The 21534-nt window shown below is 38.3% G+C and overlaps 1 non-coding gene across 1 annotated transcript; it reads left to right on the top strand.

Moving 5' to 3' along the window:
• Nucleotides 1-6734: 6734 nt before the first annotated feature.
• On the top strand, nt 6735-6841 carry LOC142166641 (small nucleolar RNA R71). The gene has a single exon (XR_012697044.1). It is a non-coding gene; the product is annotated as a small nucleolar RNA R71 (small nucleolar RNA).
• The last annotated feature ends 14693 nt before the right edge of the window (nt 6842-21534 follow it).

Below are 21534 nucleotides of genomic sequence, written 5' to 3'. Positions count from 1 at the left end.
GTGATGGGCCTGCCTCTTCAACTCTCGGAGGTGGTGGGACATCAGCTACCTCAACATCAACATCATCATCAGATTCATCATCTGATTCATCAACATTCACCGCCGGCTCCATCCCAATTCTAATTTTTCTTGCCAAGAATAAGGCTTTCAGTGGTAGTTTCCAATCAACTCTAAGGTCTTCAGGAACTCTAGCAAGAAGGCACAACCTGGTGACTAGAGAAGGGAAGTAGAAACCTTTGAGCAACTCAGGAGATCTAACGAGCATCTCGTCATGGAGGAGCCGGGCCACATCAAAATCCCTGTGAGCCATGAAACAATAGATTGCTGACGCCCGTGGTATATTGGCATCAGTCGTGTTGCTGGAAGGCAACAGTCGACTGTTGATAATAGTTAGCCAACACTTAGCTTCCCAATTGAGAGACTGGGAGTTAAGTGTGATCCTGGGCTTTGTCTATATGTATTCTCTGTCTGGCACACAGATAGTTTCAAGAAGAGTTCCCCACAAGGCACTTATCCAGCTAAAAGTACGATAATCATCAGCTTCTCCCCTGAACACTGGCAGCCGATATACCCTACGGATTGCCTCGATGGATGCATTTACCGGAGTATTGCGCACAGTAACAACCCCATTCTCATGCTCCGGGTAGTTCGCATAGAACTCCCTAACCATCTAAACATTGGCCACCTCCGGTACCTCGAAGAAGATGTCCAGCTGACACCTTCTCAACTCATTGAAGATATTCGGGCATTCCACCTTTAAGGCTTGTCGGTCAATATGCACCTCATGTAGCAATTTCTTAGCTGCTTTTACATTGTACCTGTCCTCCGCCGGTTTGGAGACAAACCTAGTGCTGTCAAACTGTGGTGCACTGGCCTGACTCCTAGCTCTCGAGGAGCTCCCCGGTCCACTAGCGGAGGACCCAGTGTTGCGTCTCTTCCTAGATGAACTTGAACTCATTTTACCTGTCAAATAGAGAAACGCCTATCAGTGAGTGTGTGAAATGTGTGACTATGGGTGGTTACTCAGGCTTCACCACAACCCTGTCACATTAGCCCCTTATAACTCCATTGGAGCAATTTCCCAAACACCTTATGGGCAAGACAATTTCTTCAGCCCATATGGATACATCAAAGCTCGCTCCAAATCAAAGATTCTACTACACCATCACACCCCACAACACTTCATTCAACACCCACAAACATAAACCCCCTTCCACCACATTATACACACAGTCCCTTCACCAATCAGTCCCAAAAACGAAATTCAAAAGAAAAACAAGAAGAAAACTAACAAAAATCAAATAAAAATTACTACACAATTACAAATACTAGGCTAGCATATAACTACATACAATACAAAAAGAAAAGAGAGGGGGGGAGGTGAGTAGCATACCTTAATGGAAGAAGGAGTGAGAGGAATGGAGATGGGGGAGTAGTATGAGTGAAGAAGAAGAAGAAGAAGAAGAAAGGGGGATTTTTGGGAGTTAGGGTTTAGAGAGAGAGAGATTAAGAGATAAAGAAGGGGGGTTCGGATGTTTTTGGTAGTTTTATTAAGGGGGGAGTTTTAATAAGTATAAAATAAAAGAGGAAGAAAAGAAGGAAAAAGACAAAAAAAATAACAAAAACGTACATGGTGCCCACCGCGATGGGTTTAAAAGTCGGAGGTAGACAGAATACTCGCCTCTCACTGCGGTCTTACCGCGGTCGCGGTACTACCCAGAAATTTTCTTCTTTTTTTTATAGGAAGGTACATAAGAAAAACACTAACAACAACGTTCGTGGGTTGCCTCCCACGCAGTGCCTAATTTAACGTCACAGCACGACACAGACAAGCGCATTTAAGGCTCGCTCGATCTCTTAGGTTCCGTCAGGTGGATCTCTGACACTTCCTTTGGTTCTTTCATGCCTATGTATAGCTTCATTCTCTGCTCATTGGCTCTAAATATGAGAGAGTCTTTCTCTGAGGCAATCTTTACAGCCCCTGAAGGGAATACTTCGACCACTCGAAATGGACCAGACCATCTTAACTTAAGCTTACTAGGGAACAGCTATAACCTTGAGTTATAGAGTAATACCATGTCCCCAGGTTTGAAATATCGCTCAACAATGTTCTGGTCGTGCAACCTCTTCATTCTTTCCTTGTACAACCTTGTGCTCTAAAAATCCAGATATCGAAACTCGTCAAGCTCATGCAATTCAGTGATTCTAGTGTTGACCGTAGCCTCAATGTCTAGGTTCAGCTGTTTCAGTGCCCACCAAGCTTTATGTTCAAGTTCCACTAGCAAGTGGCAGGCCTTCCCGAACACCAACTTATATGGTGACATACCAATTGGTGTTTTAAAAGCAGTTCTATAAGCCCAGAGTGCATCATCTAGCTTTTTCGCCCAATCAGTTCTAGTGGCGTTTACAGTCTTAGTAAATACACTTTTTATCTCTCTATTAGACACTTCCACTTGTCCACTAGTCTACGGGTGATAAGGGATTGCCACTTTGTGGCATACATCACACTTTTCTAGCAACTTCTCGAAGGCTCTATTACAGAAGTGGGTGCCTCCATCACTGATAATCGCTCTCGGGGTCCCAAAACGGGTGAATATGTTCTTCTTCAAAAAAGCCACCACCACTCTTGCATCATTAGTGGGCAACGCTGCAGCTTCTACACATTTGGACACGTAATCCAAAACAACAAGTATGTACTTATTGCCAAAGGAGCTGACGAAGGGTCCCATGAAGTCAATCCCCCGGACATTAAACACTTCCACTTCTTGAATCAGGTTCATGGGCATCTTATGGCGACGGGAAATGTTCCCTGTTAGCTGACATTTGTTGCAGCCCTTCACCCATTGGTGCGCATCTTTAAACACTGTTGGCCAAAAAAAACCGTCCTCTAGCACTTTCGCATCTGTCCTGACTCCTCCAAAATGCCCTCCATACGCTGATGCATGACATGCCTGCAACACAGAAGATTGGTCTATCTCGGGGATGCACCTCCGAATCATATTATCAACACATATTCGAAATAGGTAAGGTTCATCCCAATAATACATGCGGCAGTCACGATAAAACTTTTTCTTTTGTACAGAGGAAAGGTCATAGGGAACTATACTGCTAGCCAGGTAATTTGCAAAGTCTGCATACCATGAAACTTCCTCAAGACTAGTAGCGAGCAGCTGCTCGTCTAGAAAGGTTTCCAGAATGTCCTCAACCTCAACTGAGTTTTCATCTCCCTCAAGTCGTGATAGATGATCAGCGACTTGGTTTTCTGTGCCCTTATAGTCACGAATTTCGAGGTCGAATTCTTGCAGTAGCAACATCCAACGAATCAGGCGCGGCTTAGACTCATTCTTCTCAATCAAATACCTGAGAGCTGCATGATCAGTGTATACAATTACCTTAGAGCCAATCAGGTATGATCTGAATTTGTCGAAAGCAAACACCATAGCCAACATATTCTTCTCAGTCACAGTGTAGTTCAACTGGGCTCCACTCAGCGTTCTACTGGCATAGTAGATTGGATGCATTAGCTTGTCTTTCCGTTGTCCCAACACTGCCCCTACTGCGTAGTCACTGGCATCACACATGAGTTCGAATGGTTGCTCCCAGTCGGGGGCAACAATGATAGGTGTTGTGACCAGCCTCTTTTTAAGCTCCTTGAATGCTACCCTGCAATCATCAGAAAACAAGAAAGGGTGATCTTTTTCTAACAACTTACACATAGGGTTGGCAATTTTTGAAAAATCTCTTATGAATCTCCGGTAGAAACCGGCATGCCCAAGTAAGCTTCTGATTTCCTTGACTGAAGTGGGAGGTGGCAGCTTTGCTATCACGTCAACTTTAGCACGATCCCCCTCAATTCCTTTACTTGACACCTGGTGCCCCAAGACTATGCCTTTTTGTACCATGAAATGGCACTTCTCCCAATTAAGAACCAGGCACCATTTCAGCACACGAGTCAGATTTCTAAGGCACTCATCAAATGAGTTCCCCACCACTGAGAAATCATCCATGAATACCTCCATTATGTCCTCTAGCATGTCAGTGAATATGGCCATCATGCACCTTTAGAATGTGGCGGGTGCATTGCATAGGCCAAAGGGCATCCTTCGAAAGGCATAAATGCCATATGGGCAAGTGAATGAGGTTTTTCTCTGTCCTCCGGTGCAATGGAGATCTGATTGTACCCTGAGTACCCATCCAGAAAATAGAAGTGTGACCTCCCTGCAAATCTATCTAGTGTCTGATCAATGAAGGGAAGTGGGAAGTGGTCTTTCGGGTTGCTAGATTTAACTTTCTATAGTCCATGCAAATTCTCCAGCCCGTGACGGTTCTTGTTGAAATCAGTTCATTGTTATCGTTTTTGATCACCATCATGCCACCCTTCTTAGGCACACATTGCACTAGGCTAACCCAGCTGCTGTCAGAGATTGGGAAAATGATTCCCGCATCTAACCACTTTATCACTTCTTTCTTCACCACTTTCTTCATGTTTGGGTTCAGCCTTCTTTGGTGTTCCCTAGAAGGTTTGTGTCCCTCTTCCAGCAGAATTTTATGCATACAATAGGTGGGGCTGATCCCGTTAATGTTTGTCATGGTCCACCCAATGGCAGTCTTACACTCCTTGAGTACCTGCAAGAGTTATTGTGCCTGCACATCTAACAAACTAGATGAGATAATAACAGGTAATGTGGAGTCAGGTCCAAGGAACTCATACCCGAGATGGGCGGGCAGTGGCTTCAACTCTAGCTTTGGTGGTTCTTCGATGGATGGCTTGGCTGGAGGGGTCTCTCTATTTTCTAAGTGCAAGGGCTCAAATTCAAGAGTTCTATTCCAGAACCCTCTGCCCTCTAACGCCAACACCCATTCTGCCAGTTCTTCTCCATTCACCTCATCTAAATTCATCAAACATGCAGCAAGAGGGTCCTCAATAGTCAGCATCTTATCATCAGTTTCTATGATTACATACATGGCATCAATAAGAGAGCAATTGGCGAATTCACTTGGTCGCCTCATAGATTTCTGCACATTGAATGTTATCTCTTCGTCGTTCAATCTCATCTTAAGCTCCCTAGTCTCACAATCAATGAGAGCTCTCCCAGTGACCAAGAATAACCTTCCCAAAATTATAGGAATTTCCTCATCCACCTTGCAGTCTAAGATCACAAAATCTGCAGGGAACACAAATTTCCCCACCCGAATCAACACATCATCCAGGATACCAGAGGGTCTTTTTACAGTCCTGTCATCCAGCTACAACAACATAGAGGTTGGTCTAGCTCTTCTAATCCCCAGCCTCTTATAAATCGCCAGGGGCATAAGATTAATGCTGGCCCCTAAATCACAAAGTGCCTTAGCAAAAGCAAAATTACCAATAGTGCAGGGAATTGTAAAGCTCCCTGGGTCAGATAGCTTCTCCGCAATTGGTCTAGTCACCACTACACTGAGTAAGAGTCACCGTAGCCAAGTCTTGGAAATCGAATTTTCGGGACATTAAGTCCTTCATTATTTTTGCATACCCCATCATCTCTTTCAAAGCATCTATCAATGGAATATTTACCTGGATTTGTTTCAGCATCTCCAAGAATTTCTTGTACTGCTCCTCTTTTTAGTGCTTAGCCAGCCTATGAGGGAATGGTGCAGGAGGTCTTTTCTTCCCAATGATTTGGGATTGCTCTTTATCAGCTACCACCTCAACTACTTGTCCCTGGGTTGTCTCAGCTTCTTTCTCAGTCTCAATTTGAATGTTGTGTTCTTCCTGAGCAGGCTGGACTGTCCCCTCTGTCAGTTTCGTTGACTCATCTAGCACAATAGGCACTGGTATGAGAGTCTCAACTTGTCTACTCTATCGAGCCCTTTCTTGCTCTACGTCTAAATATCTGCCATTCCATAGACTCACTGCCATTAGCTGCTTCGGACCTTGATCTTTGGGGTTTATTTGAGTGTCTGCAAGTAATGTCCCATGAGGACGATTGTTTAGAGCCATCAAAATTTGGCCCATCTGCACTTCAATATTCTTGATAGCTTAATCATGTGCATCTACTCTCTCACTAATTTTTGCATTAGACCCAACAACATGCTGCATCATTGCCTCAAGTCTAGCAAGCCCATCTTCCTGCCGTCCACCATGCTGCTACTGAGGAGGGTGATACCCCTGCTGCTGATTCTGATTGTTATATCCCTGTGGCTTTGGGTAAAGTGCCATATTGTTAGGAGGTCTCATACCTCCCATGTTCCCATTGTTGAACTATGGCTGGACTGGCCTGTACGGCTGATTTTGCTGGCCCCAATTCTGACCACCCTGTCTCTGGCCTCCATAATTAGACACATAGTTCATGTCTTCAGGGTAGTGATGATGATCATGTTCTGCATTCCACTGGTTACCAATTGGCTGACTAATGCAAGATGTGCACAAGCCCCCATTGGTAGTATCTACGATGTGTACCTGCTGCTTCTGCCCTGACTCTTCCACCTTTTTGGTGAGTATACTCATCTGTGTCAATAAGGTGGTCATATTTTCAGCCATAGAGTTGGATGGATCTAAGGGCACTGAGTGAACCACTAGAGTGATAAGTGCATTCCCGGTTGTCCATCCTGAATTCTGCGCCATCTTGTCAAGCAAACTCTGGCCTTCTCTCCATGTTTTGCTAAAAAATGCTCCACCAGTTGAAGCATCAACAATGTTCTTCATGATATCTAACAATCCCATGTAAAAGCGCTGCCCCAATATCAGATTTGGAATACCATGGTGCGGACATATAACCAGTATCCCTTTGAAACGTTCCCATGTTTCATGCAGTGTCTCCATTGGTCTCTGTTTAAAACTCAAAATTTCATCAATTTGTTAAGCAGTCTTGTTGGGTGGGTGGAACTTGTTATGGAATTGCTTGACTAACTCCTCCCAAGTTGTTATGGAATTTATGGGGAGTGAGTTTAGCCAGGTCTGGGCAGCTCCTGTCACTGAGAATGGAAACAATAACAGTTTGATTGCTTCCGGAGTTACGTTGGGCTGCCTTTGGGTTTTATAGATTGATAGGAAATTCTTGAAGTGTCGTTGAGGATCTTCGACTTGTGACCCCAAAAATAGTCCCTTGTTTTGCAACAAGTGCAACATGTTATTCGTGATTTGGAATGATTCAGCCTGTATCTGCGGGACTACAATCGTTGTGGCCAAATTTTTAGTTGTGGGTTATGCCCAGTAATAGAGAGCAGCCTCTGGCACAAGAGGTGCCACTGGCGCTATTGGTACAACTAGGTCTTCTTCGTGATCTCCCATGTCTATTTCGAATTGTTCAGTTGTTTGTTTTTCTCGTTGGCCCGATTCAAGGCCTTGAAAACTCTCTCGGGATCTGATAATGCTTCAAATACTTCACCAGTTCTCAATGAGTTTCTAGGCATGCACCTGTACAACCAAGTCAACAAACGTTAAAATTTCAATGTAAAGATTGGATATAGAGAAACTGACTACACTAAGAATTTTTGTACTTCTTTCAATTATAATTGATAACACCGTTAATTACCCGGCAATGACACCATAATTTGATCACGCCCAACTATGCCTTATTAAAAGGACACGCGGACGTTGCAAATATAATCTGAGTATTTAGCCCAGAGTCGAACCCACAAGGAATTAGCCTATCAATTACTTTCGTTAGACTTACTAAATTCCACGGAATCAACTTCCCAAACGTTGTAAATAACAATTGGAGGTATTTCTACTAACTAAGAACAAATGTAAATAAGCATCTGAAAACTAACTATAATTAAGTTATAAACAATTAAGAGAAGGATCTAAGGTTATGATTTCCCCTATTGATGGAATCCCTTCCGGTTATGTTTCACATAGATTCATCCAATAATTGTCTCTATCAATCATGAGCACTATTATTACCGTAAATCTCTCCCGATTAATCATGATAATTTACTAGACGCACTCTCCCGAGCTACGCTAGCTAGCTTTGTTTATTACAGCTCACTTTAGATTGCACCCAAGGCTTCGTTATCCCTAATCTCGCCTTTAAATCCTCAGTTATTGATCTTTCATATACTTTGGGAGTGGTGTTGTTAAACAATTACCTAAATATGCACTCTCCCGAGTTATATACACTAAATAGGCACAGCTAATTGAGGATCCTGTCAATTAACTACAACAAGCACATAGTAGAACAAATAGAGATTAAACTGGGCAAACTATATTAACATAACAAGAAGTTCATCCTTCAATAGGTTCCATCAAAACCCTAGACTAGGAAATTAACTACTCATGACAAAACACGATAAAACTATGAAATTATTCATAATGGGTAATTGAAATAATCAAAAGAAGACAGAAGAATTCTAATGTTTTGTTACTCTTGTCACACTTGTTCTTGCCTCCAAAGTAGTCTAAAAACAAGCTTAACACAATCTTGGCCGAGTTTCTATAGCTTATAAGTGTTTGGAACAAGTTTTCCCAAATTTACACTTTGGTCCCCAAATTCCTGGCGAGTGAACAGTGCACTGCGGTCGCGGAAAGACCGCGGTGAACGCTGAGCATTCTGCCTTAACGCTTGATCCGTCGCGGTTCCACCACGGTCACGGTGGAATTTGCTCAGTCCATTTTCTTGCTTCTTTGTGCTCGGGTACTTCTTGAGTGAGCGTTTTCTTCACATTATTGCCTCCAAAATACTCCGTGGTGCTTCCTCACTTAGAATATTCCCTGCGAAACAAAAGAACACCATTTAGAGTATTTTGTTGGCAATTTGCCTATAAAACAACAATAAAGCATGATAATATTAAGGTGTAAATATCATCTATATAGCCTAATATCAAGATCCATTAAGCCTCTATCTTTTTATCATTTGCATGGAATCACTCTCCCGTCTGATTGACCACGTTGTTGATTTATTACAATGGTCACCTGTTAAACTATCACAAAAATCAGCACCCCTTTCACATCTACTCTTTGCAGGCGACCTTGTATTATTTGCCAAAGCTACTGAAAAATGTACACACAATCAACAACATTTTCAACCAATTACACCTTCATTCAGGACAACGTATTGACTTCGCAAAATCAAAAATTCTTTTTTCTAATAATGTTCCTACCTACACTCAAAATAAAATTTCAACACTACTAAATATCCAACTCACCACTAACTTTGGAAAATATCTAGGCCTGCCTATAACCAACACAACACCAACTTCCACTGATTATCAATATTTAATAGATCGGTTAACTAGGAAACTAACAGGATGGAAACAAAATTTCCTCACATTTGTTGGCAGAACCACCCTCATCAAATCAGTTCTAAATATTATCCCTACGTATGCTATGCAAATAAATATTCTCCCCATTAAGACAATAAAAGATTTAGATCGCATTCAAAGAAACTTTCTCAGGGGCTCTTCTCCTGCTAAATGATAGATTCACCTTCTTAATTGGGACAAAATTACTACACCAAAATCTTATGGGGGTGTTAGGAATCCAAAAACTGTATCCCAAAAACCTCTCTTTAATAATGGCCCTCCTTTTGCGTTATTACCAAAATGCTAACACTCCTTCGACAACTACTCTACATTATAAATAGCAATCTTATCTCAATCAACCTCACCCTCATTTCCCTCACCCTAAAATAAACTCTGTTTCCTACATTTGGAAAAGCATAGTCAAAACTTGCCCTTACTTCAAACAAGGACTAAGATGGAATATCGTCGCTGGTAACCAAATTGAAATATGGTCTTGACTATTGGTTACCTACGCACCAAACTTAACGCCATCTCATACATGGTCCACTTAATCACAATGAGGAAAACCTTTCACTAAGCTCAATTATTCAAAATGGCTTGTGGAATCCCCAAACATTATCCTTTGAACTGCCACACCATCTACTCTCACTCATTCATCATATTTCACTGAACCCAACAGCCATGACCAATACTTTTGGCACCCCTCAAAACCCTATAACTTGAACCCAACATCCACCGGGGATTTCTCCACTTCCACTGCTTATGCTTTCATAACTCTTACTCCACCTAAGGAACATCCTCAAAACCCTAACTTGGATATGAAAAATACATACTACCAACAAAATTAAACATTTTCTATGGCTCATGCTACAACACAAATTACCAAACCTTACATTTCTTTTTAATCGAAATTTTACTAATGATCCCACCTGTCTAGTATGCCGACAAGTGCCTGAAGATATTCTTCATATATTTTTCAACTGCACCACAGTATACGACATATGACATTATCTAAATCTCCATCTGGCTCCACAAATCACTCTCAATTGGATCAAACAAATGTGCCTTCAAACCACCACTCCTACCAATACAATTCCATCCTATATTCTAGTTCCCATTACTTTTTGGCATATTTGGACCAATCGTAATAATAATATCTTCAATCACTCAACTACAAACGTTAATCCCCTTAATGTATACAACCAGGCAGCCCAATATTATTACCTAACTACTTTAGTGAATCCAAAACAAAAGGTAAATACTATTAGTCCAATAAAATGGCAACCCCCACCCCAAGGCTTCTATAAGTTAAATATTGATAGGGCTTTTAATAAACATAACCACATGGGGGGGGGGGGGGGCTGGAGTTTTTCGTAATGCCTCTGGTGCTTGGGTGTATGGTTTCACTAAACCACTGAGCCACACAGATATTATTCAAGCTGAACTACTTGTCTTATACCATGGACTACAACTAGCACATGATCTCAATTTACGACCCTTACAAGTGGAAACGGGCTCTCAGGTACTCATTCACATCCTATCTACCACTCCACTAAAACACTCACATACCATTTTTGAATGCAGGTCGATGCTCCAGAATCTCCAAGTGATTCAGCTACAACACACATTTACGGAAGGCAATACTGTGGCAGATGCACTAGCCAAGCATGGGAAGAAAATCAAGAATTTTCAAACTACTGATGTTCTCCTTTTTGACAATCCACTTTCTTTTGCTTTACCGCTCTTAGCTAATGATGTAATAGGTACTGTAACTCTAGTTCAGTTCCAGCCTTGTACTGCACTAGTTATGTTTTTTAATATAAAGCCTTCTTAGCAAAAAAAGAAAAAAACAAGCAAAAATCCGTCAATATTTCTTATATAAATACCATGAGAAAAGCTAAAACAAACGTAAAATAAGTACATCATGCCCTTTTAATTAACAATAGCGCTCACGCTTATAGCTTGTTTGGCCAAGCTTCTTTTTAACCAAAAGAATTTGTTTGGTCAAAAGTATTTTTTTCTTTTTGATAAATATTCTAGTTCCTTCAATCATAAACTCCATATAGCTGAGATACAATTCTTCTTCTTGTAGGAACCTTGAACTAATTTTCTTCGAATATTCAGAATTGTGTACGAGATGTCGGAATAGCTTATCTAAAGATTTGTTGATATTGACTTCTCATAATTTAGAGAAAGAAAAGAAATTTCTTAATAATGAGTTCTGTTACATTTTTTGGCTTCAGAATATCAATACCTCAATAATGCAAATTAAATGGGTCTTCAAGTTTCAGTTAAATTAAAATGTGTATATGTTCTTTTTGGTACAGTTCTCTATCGTCTATATATTTTATGGGTAATTTGCACTATTAGGATTTTGAGGACCACCGTTTAATCTTTGACCACGTTAAGGAAAGTTGCAAAATAAATCCACGGCCAGCATTAGGTAGTGAAATCTCAATGAATCACCAGGATTTTAAATCAAAGGGCAAAACATGGCTTGTCCGAAGAATCACAGGATGGATCGCCAGAATTTGTCCACAAATCTTGTCGGGTTTCAAGTTAATCGGCAAAACTTGCCTTGTGACAAAGGATTTGTGGCTAAATCCTGACAGAACACCAGAATTTTGTCACATATCCTGATAGATCACCATAATGTACTGTGCAAAAATTTTACCAACAGGTTTTGCTTCAACAGGTGCAAATCAACTCCAAATAACTTTGAATTTGATATCCAACGTTTAAATATTACTCCCAATAATTTACAATTATCAGATTCAACCGCAAGTCCTTCAAAAACTAACATACACATTTTATCTTCTTCAACAATTTTTTTCAAGCTGAACAAAACCCAACAATTGTGTTCTTCAATTTTCTGTACAGTAACTTGTAGTTGGAAGATCCATGAATTGAATCATCAATTACTTTGTTCAGGAAATATATAGCCTAATATTATCACAAAAGAAGATCAGAGTCTCAAGTAGATATCTAGCTAAGGGATGGAAAAGGATTCGAATATTTATATAATAATACAACACATTACATGAGAGAAGAATATAAATTACTCCATAAGTTCATGAAACTTTACAAGATAAATGGTATGTTTTCAACTGAGAAAAGTATAAAAAAAAAAAAAAAAAAAAATCCGCACAGTTTATTCTTGGTGACAAGTAGTAGTGCAATTTTTTTCCACTGGGAAGAGGCTTTCATCCCAACTAATAATGCCACGGATCAAACTATTTGTTGGAAGCCCTTGGATTTCAAAATGTCGCCACTTCTTTTTCGTTACATCATAACACAAACAGATGACTTTACCTGACTTGATCGCCATGGGAAATAAAATATTCTTCCCATCATAAGAGAAGATCTCCCCATCACAACAACTGCGAATTTTTTCGAAAATAAATGATTTTGACAGTTCAGATTCTAGACCTTTCCATTGTAAACGTATTTTAATGATATGCTTCTCCCATTCTTCTTTTCCGGTCTTCCCTAAAATCCACAGATTCACTTTTTCTCCATAATACAATTTCTTCTCGCAATCAAGGATTGCTAATTTGCCTTTTATTTCTGTTAGTTTATAATAATATTCAACCTGTGAATGATATAAGTTATCCCACAACGTGATAATTCTTAAATTTTCGGTTTTAACATCAAATGCTACTATGAATATCTCTGTTCTGACGGCATTCAACATATAGATACTCCATTAATGTGTATTCCATTATCAATCCAAAGATAACTAGCGACACTTTTAATCTCTCTCCATGCATGATTTGTCTATGCGTAATGTAAAAACCCAGGTTCTTGTGGACATTCTTCTTAATTCATCATTATTAAGTATCATCAATACTTTATACGTCTTATCTTCTGGATCAAAACCTAATGAATAGAAATACTTAGCACGGTAATTTATTTCAACAGACGGAAGAGATCTTGCTACTCTTGTACTAGGATTACAAATTGCAACAGGCTCCGTAAATCTCGTGAAGCAGCAAAACAAACCATTAACGCACATTATACGGTCGCGGAAGAGATCGATATTCGATACCACTATATTCAATATGAAGATGGGAGGCTTTTCCTTCTTCCTTTTGCTCTATAGTGTATAAATGTGCATATCGGTAATTTCGGCACACATCGAATTTGGTTCCACCAGTACGAATCATAGAGCGACAGTGATGTATATCCACGAAAACTGATTCTGATACAAGGAAATTACAAAATCTGGAAACGCACCTGAAACGCATTAGAGACTTGACAGGAAGCCACCAAAATACTTGAAATATTATATCTTGGGGAATTGATGATTTTCTTGTGCCAGGCTTCATCTTCTCCTCCGTGCTGGAAATTGAAAAAAATACGGTAAAGCAAGTAGGGCAAACTCTACTGATGAAAATATAAAAGAGTAGCGCAACTCTTTTGCCTATTTTGTTTTTTGCCTATTAAATTTTCGTTTTCTTCTAAAACTGCTTTTTTCCTGTTTTGTTCGCTTTCCTATGAAAGGTGGACTAGAGCTATTACGACTTGACGTGAAACTATCTGAAAAGGAAAAATCAGAAAAGGATAAAATTAATTTTCCTATTGAACTTTCGGGGAAAACTAAATTAGTCATGTCTAATTTTCCTATTGAACTTTCGGAATCAATAAGTAATTAATTTGCTTTGAAAACTTCTCCTAGTTTTATTGTAAACTTGTTAGTTGCTGATACAGTCAAATAAAAGTAGGGGTGGACGTTCAGGCAATTTGAATTGGATATTGAATTTGAGAATTTCGGTTTTCAGACCGAAGAAATGACAATTCAAATCCAATCCAAATAAGTTTGGATTGAATTGGATCTTTTAAGTTCAGTTTCAGATTAATTGGTTTAGATATTCTGAATTTTAGGTTTTTGGATCGAAGAAATGACAATCCAAATCCAATCCAAATAAACCCAAAAATTTTAAAAATTAAATCTTAAATCCAATTCATAATCCGAAAATCCAAACCAAAAATCCAAAAAATTCGTATTTCGGGTTTGCCCAAACCATGGCCAAATCTACCCACCCCTAGTTGAGATGTTTCTACTTTTACAAAAAATGAATATCCAAATGAAGTATTCAAGTTAAATTGCCTAAAAATTCCTCATTCTTGCCGCAATTATCCAAATAAAGTATTCAAGTAATGAAATTATTATTTTTAAAAAAATACAACAGAGACATTAATACGGCCGATAAGAAGTAGCAATAGTAAAATCATGTCCAAATAGAAAATATTCTGACAGTAACTTATTAATTAATATTGAATATATGAGATAATATCTAATGGATCCCATAACTATTAGCATATGGATAATGAACTAAATATAAAGTATAAAAATTTCGGATTTACGGATATCTAAAAAATCCGAAGCACCAAATCCAATTTTCAATCCAAAATCCAAAAATTTTAATAATTAAATCCGTAATTCGAAAATCCAAACCAAAAATCCAAAAAAAAACGGATTTCGGTTTGGATTTCGGATTTGCCCAAAGTATGCACGCCCCTAAATAAAAGTCTTTGTTTGAGTTAAAAAAAGAAGGAAATACTTTGAATATACGAGTTTATTTTTTAATGATTTCCGATTAAACACCTATGGTTAAATAAGTTTTTTTTTTTGGTTTCAATAAAGCCTAATATTAAAAACTAAATAAAGTCATTACAAGTAGTAGTGATAATACGACTTGTAGGACCCGTTTGGTCATAAATTTTACCAAATTCTTTTTGACAAATACATATTTGTTCATAAATTTTATCCATATTTTGGCAAATTCCCAAATCCCAAAACCAGTGGCCCAAAATTTTACTATTACATTTTTTAAAAATTTTAAAAATTGCCCCAAACTTTTGTACTTTATAAAAGAGCTCACCATTTATTATTTTGTAACAATGCTGCTTCGTCTTCTCGGTCATCTGATAATGTATTATGTAGTTCATTATAAAAATGATAATTTTGTACCAAATTTAATTATGTTCAGGACTATGGTTTGTGATAATGATAATGAATGTTATTGATGAATGTACTGTTGAGTAATTGTGATAATTTTTAGAACTTGTGCGTATAAGTCATATTTCATGTTTTTTTAAAAAAAAAAGTGAAACATGTTTCGAAAACTTATGTCCAAACACATTTTCATCTTCAAACCAACTTCACCCAAATCTGATTTTTCAAAACAAATTTAGGAATCTATGGCCAAACGATGGCGTAATATCTTTGTCGCGTATGTTTCAATCTTGAGAGGATATAATCTTGTAGCGTGGCAGCTTTGAGTCCATGATAAAGTGCAATGAGCTCAGTATGGATTGGATGTGGTTTGTCTGTGCCATAAAAACCGAGCATGCATCCACTGTAATTTCTGATAACTCCTCCTATTATAAATTTGATCTTGTTTGGAACATTTTGTCTCCAAATCCAATTGAAGCTACTAGAGTTTGAGGGATTAGTTTGGAGATAGCTGCCTATAAGATTTAGTACTGAACATGAATATATAATGATTCCTGTTCACTACATCTTTGGCGTCAGAATATGAATGAATACCTGAAATATGTGTGTGTATGTATGTTTATTTTGTTCTTTATTTTCAATACACTTAATTCTATGAATGCAATTATCTCTCTCTTTCACGGTTCAGCTCTATATCTTGATTCTACACAAATTTTACTTGCTGCGTGAAGGAAGACCCATGAATTTAATTAACAATCAACGGTTCAGCTTTGTTCAGTGTTCAGGTAGCACAACCCAATGCTATTTACAAATAAGAGAAGTAGATATCTCTAGCTAATTACGGCATGACTAAAGGAGACTTCGAGTAATATACACAATACATTAATTTCATGAGAGAATCATATAACAACAACAACATGCCCAGTATTATCCCACACCGTGGGGTCTGGGGAGAGTAGTGCGTACGCAGACCTTACCCCTACCTTGTGAGGATAGAGTGGTTGTTTCCAATAGACCATCGACTCAGGAAAGCATAAGCACCGCATTAATGAAAATATAGACAAGAAGGGACAATACCAAAAAGCCATATAAAAGTAGAATAGAAACACCAAGACAGTAATATTGCGGAATATCATGGGTTAACTAGCACACAATCTCACATAAAGCAAATAGAGAAGAAAAATCAATACAAGGATTTAACGAGGTTCGGCTAAGCCTATTCCTCGGGGCAAAAGAAGAGAGAGTTTTCCACTATGAATGAGAAGAAAAGCACAATACAATCTATAGAATCTCCAACTACAACCCCTATATATAGATCCCAAAAGGTCCCAAACATATATGAGAAAGGTTTCCCAATTTGACAAGGACTATAGGTTTTCCTTTCCCAAATCTATTAGGACAATGAGTTTTCCTAAACCTATAGGGACTATGGGTTTCCTAAAAATACAAGGAAATAATTCAAGCCACAAATAACAAACCTTCCCCTTGGCTTGAATTCTCTTCATCAATAGGAACAACGTCTCTCTACCTTGCCATCAGCCCTTGCAAGGGCTCTATCCATTTTCGCACGCATCAACCAAGTCTAGGAAACACCTAAACTTGTTAAGAGACTCAATCTCTTTACTCATAGCACTAATCTGTTGATTTGGTTCTATACTTGGAATAGCTTCTAGATAGCTATAACACTCAAACGCATCAACGGTCTCTGCAACTGCCAAAGCAAATTCCACTGGATTCGTATATCCAAGAAGATTCCCATCAACTACGTTTGCAAACCTTTGCGGTCGGTTGATCACTCTCTTTTCTCTGCCTGTTGCAATGCTATATGGTTGTTGTTGCGCAGGTGCATCAACATTATCGTCTTGATCAATATTTTGCACCTCCTCTACTTCCTCTACTTTAGAACTATTGGGCTGAGTTAGTGGAGATTCAATTTCTAGCTCTATGTGGTCACTGACACCACGATTTGTTTCTGCTATTGCCTTCTCCCTGACTGTCCAGTGAGACAAATTCATTAAATGTTACATCCCTACTGATAATTAGCCCTGGAGTCTTTTGATCTGTGCACCACACTTATAACCTTTCACTCCAGTTGCATACCCTAGAAATATTCACTTCTTTGCCCTCGGCTCAAGTTTTCCATCCCTCACATGAGCATAAGCAGGACAACCAAATATCCTTAAATTTGAATAATCAGCAGGCGAATCGGACCATACCTCAAAAAGAGTTTTGAACTCAATAGCTATGGATGAAGATCTATTGACCAAATAACAAGCTGTATTGATTGCTTCAGCCCAAAAATCTTTGCTAACACATGAGTGTGAAAGCATGCTTCGTGCCCTATCACAAAGCGTTCTATTCATACGTTCTGCAACACCATTTTTGTTGTGGTGTTCCGACACAAGTGCGGTGTCTCACTCACTATGCCCTCCTTGCTGCAGAAATTATCGAACTCAGAATTGCAAAATTCCAACCCATTGTCAGTTCGAAGACGCTTAACTTTTCTTTCCATCTGCCTCTCAACCATCGTCTTCCATTTAACAAATGTCGAAAATGCCTCATCTTTTGTTTTCAGAAAATACACCCACACCATCCATGAGTAATCATCAATCAAAGTCATAAAATACCTGGCACCACTCTTGGAGGGAATTCTATTTGGACCTCACAAGTCAGAGTGTATATAATCTAACTTGTCGTTGGTCTTGTGCTCGGACTTCTTGATGAACTTTACCCTTGTCTGTTACCAAACACACAATGCTCACAAAAATTCAAAACTTGATTTTTGTAACCATTCAGCAAATTCTGCTTACTCAACAAAGACAATCCATTATCACTCATATGGCCAAGTCGCAAGTGCCACAACTGAGACTGATTTAGATCACTTTTCCCAGAAGCTACAGTAGCTTCCCCTTCAACTACACTGGCCTAAAGATGATACAATTTAGAATGTAGTTTACCCTTCATAAGTACCATGGAGCCTTTACACACTTTAAGTATTCCATTCTCGAAGTGAAATTTATACCCTTGATCATCCAAAGTCGAAAGAGAAGTCAAATTTCTCTTTATCCGAGGAACATGCCAACACTTAATGTTTCTGATAGTTCCGTCGAACATTCTCAATTTAATATTACCAACCCCCTCTACTGGTAATGGATTATCATCTCCCATATAGACAGTCCCACTCATTTGTTTGTAAGTTGCAAACCAATTCTTGTGTGGACACATGTGGAAAGTAGCACCAGAATCAAGAACCCAAGAATTTTGCCCATGACTAAAACTCACAGCACAAGCTTCCCCTACATAATCACTATCATCAGAATTATTGCCAGTGTCAACAATATTTGCCGAATTATCTATTTTCTGCTTCCCTCTTTTCTCCTTCAGCTTAGGACAATCTCTCTTGTAGTGACCTTGCTCCCCGCACTCATAACAGTTTTGCTTCCTTGCTCTAGACTTTGATCTTGCGGTTGACTTTTTCCTATTAAAGTCCTTTTGTTGTGTTCTTCCTCTAATCACAAGACCCTCGCCCTCAATTCTGTAGTCTGGAAAGCTCTTTTTCAACTCTTTAGATTTTAGTGCACTACTAACATCTTCTAGTGAAATGCTATCTTTCCCATATAGCAATGTATCAGCAAAAGTATCATAAAATTGTGGTAAAGAACATAACACAATGAAGGCCTGATCCTCACTCTCAATTTTGATATCCACATTCTTCAGGTCCATTATAATTGAGTTAAACTCATCAAGGTGAGTTTTAACAAGTGTACCTTCATTCATACGGAGATTGTATAATCTCTTTTTCAGGTAGAGGCGGTTTGTCAACGATTTCTTAGAATACAGATCTTCCAACTTCTTCCATGCCGTTGCTGCAGAAGTTTCTTCAGCAATTTCCCGAAGAACGCTATCTGTAAGCTCATCAAGATCGCACTCAAAACCCTCTCCTTCAGGTCTTCCTTTTTTGTCTCTTTCATATTTTCAGGAAAATCCTCATCAATTGCTTTCCATAAACCTTGTAACATCAGGGACGATTTCATCCTAATCTTCCATAGACTGAAACTAGAACCTCCGTCAAATTTCTCTACTTCGTACTTTCTTGAAGATGATGAAGACATCTTAACCCTAAATTATGTGTAGAAACCCGAACCTTGCTCTGATACCAATTGTTGCGGAATATCGTGGGTTAACTAGCACACAATCTCACACAAAGCAAATAGAGAAGAAAAATCAACACAAGGATTTAACGAGGTTCGGCTAAGCCTAATCCTCGTGGCAAAAGAAGAGAGAGTTTTCCACTATGAATGAGAAGAAAAACACAATACAATCTATAGAATCCCCAAATACAACCCCTATATATAGATCCCAAAAGATCCCAAACATATATGAGAAAGGTTTCCCAATTTGACAAGAACTATAGGTTTTCCTTTCCCAAATCTATTAGGACAATGGGTTTTCCTAAACCTATACGGACTATGGGTTTCCTAAAAATACAAGGAAATAATTCAAGTCACAAATAACAAGTAAGGTAATCAACCATGAAAGAAAACAATAGTTAATCATAAAAGAACCTACTACTAACAGAAAACGAGATTGACAGACTGCATGCCAAATATTTCAGATATATGGAAACATCATACAGAAACAAACCAGCATATAATTCTTGTGATGGGGCGACAAAATTAAAAAAAGAAGAATGTTCCTTAACTGAGAAAAGTGTAAAGAGCACAATTGCCAAAATGTAATAACAAGTATTGCAAGTCGTGCAGTTTAACTATTGCAAATGTTTTCCCCCTGGGAAGAGGCTTTCACCATAATAGTAAATCCCGTTGATCAAACTCTTTTTTGAAAGCCCTTGAATTACAAAATATCTCCAACTTTTTTTTTCATGACATCATAACACAAACAGATGAATTTACATGACTTGACCGCCACGAAGAAATAAATCTCCCCATCACAAGAGTTGCATAGTCTTCCGAAAAAAAGGGTCTTGGCAGTTCTGGGCTTTTCCCCTGTAAGGAATTTTAAGGGATTTTTACCTAGTTATACTATAATAAAAATCTATTTACTATCTTTATTTAGGTTCCTTATTAATTACTCTACATACCTATATTTACTAGTTTTATACAAAACCATAAAAAGGAGAAAATAAAACATACCTTAAATATTGGGTATCAATTACACATAATCACCTACATTTAAGATACTCTTCCTTTTTCCAAGTAAAACATATATGTCTTTGTACTACCCAAAATCATCACCTCTCTTTGTACTTACCCAAAATCATCACCGTAAGAAACCCACTGAAGCCCAAAATCATCACCTCTCTTTGTACTTACCCACAGTAAGAAACCCATTGATACCCATAATCTTTCTAACCCAAAAATCTCGCTTACTCGCTCTTCTTGCACTGTTATCCCCCCAAAATTGCAGATTATCTTTCCTCTTCCTAAGCTGTTGATATACGATTTCTCTGTTTAATCGTCCAAAATCTCTTTCTTATTTATACAATACAGAAGAAATTCGAAGATTTGCTCTTCAATCAAGTTGTGGGCAAGCTTCACTCTACATTAACAATGTCTATTTTCTAATTTCTCTGTATTTTGTTCTTATTAATTTTTTATCCATTTTAAAAATGTCTCTTTAATATTCTTTTTTATTCCACCATTTCAAAACTAACAATGGGTAAGACAATTTTGCATGAATCTGTGAGAAAATATTCTGGAAAATCTGCTATTGATACACTAACAGCTAACACAACAGTTCGAAGATCATCCCGGAAACATTGGGAAAAAGTTGTGGGTGAAACACCTAGTTTTGACTTAGGTGTATTTTCACAAGAAGAAAAAATCAAATTCTAGGCATGCAATACCTGTAGTGATTGATGAAGGTTCGGTTTCTAAGAGGAATGGTAAGGCAATTAGAGATGATGATTTTGAAGAGGAAGAAGTAGTATTAAAAGCAAGAAAGAGGAGTAAAGTTAATCACGATACTAAAACAAAAAAGAACAATAAGGTTGATCCGGATTACGGCTCTCGTAAAGATGAATCTGATCACAAGGTACTGTACAACTTTAAAAGTATTTCCTTTATGTTTTATGTGGGTTTTTTAGGTAATTTGTTTCTTTTTTGTATGTTTTTTGTGTACTGATTGTTTGAGTTTTCCAAAAATTATATTTCTTTTTTGTATTTTTCTGTATATTTTTTGTATGTACGCTATTTTTTGAATATATCCGCCTTTGTAGCATAGTGCTATTGTTCGTTTGATAATTATTTATTTATATATTATTTGTACATTAGATTATATGTTTTGTATTGTATTTTATATGTTTATATGAGATAATTTGTTTATTCTCGTAT

The sequence above is a fragment of the Nicotiana tabacum genome, chromosome 11, assembly GCF_000715075.1.
Source record: "Nicotiana tabacum cultivar K326 chromosome 11, ASM71507v2, whole genome shotgun sequence".
Classification (NCBI taxonomy): Eukaryota; Viridiplantae; Streptophyta; class Magnoliopsida; order Solanales; family Solanaceae; genus Nicotiana; species Nicotiana tabacum.
This window is presented reverse-complemented; position numbering and strand designations above follow the sequence as displayed.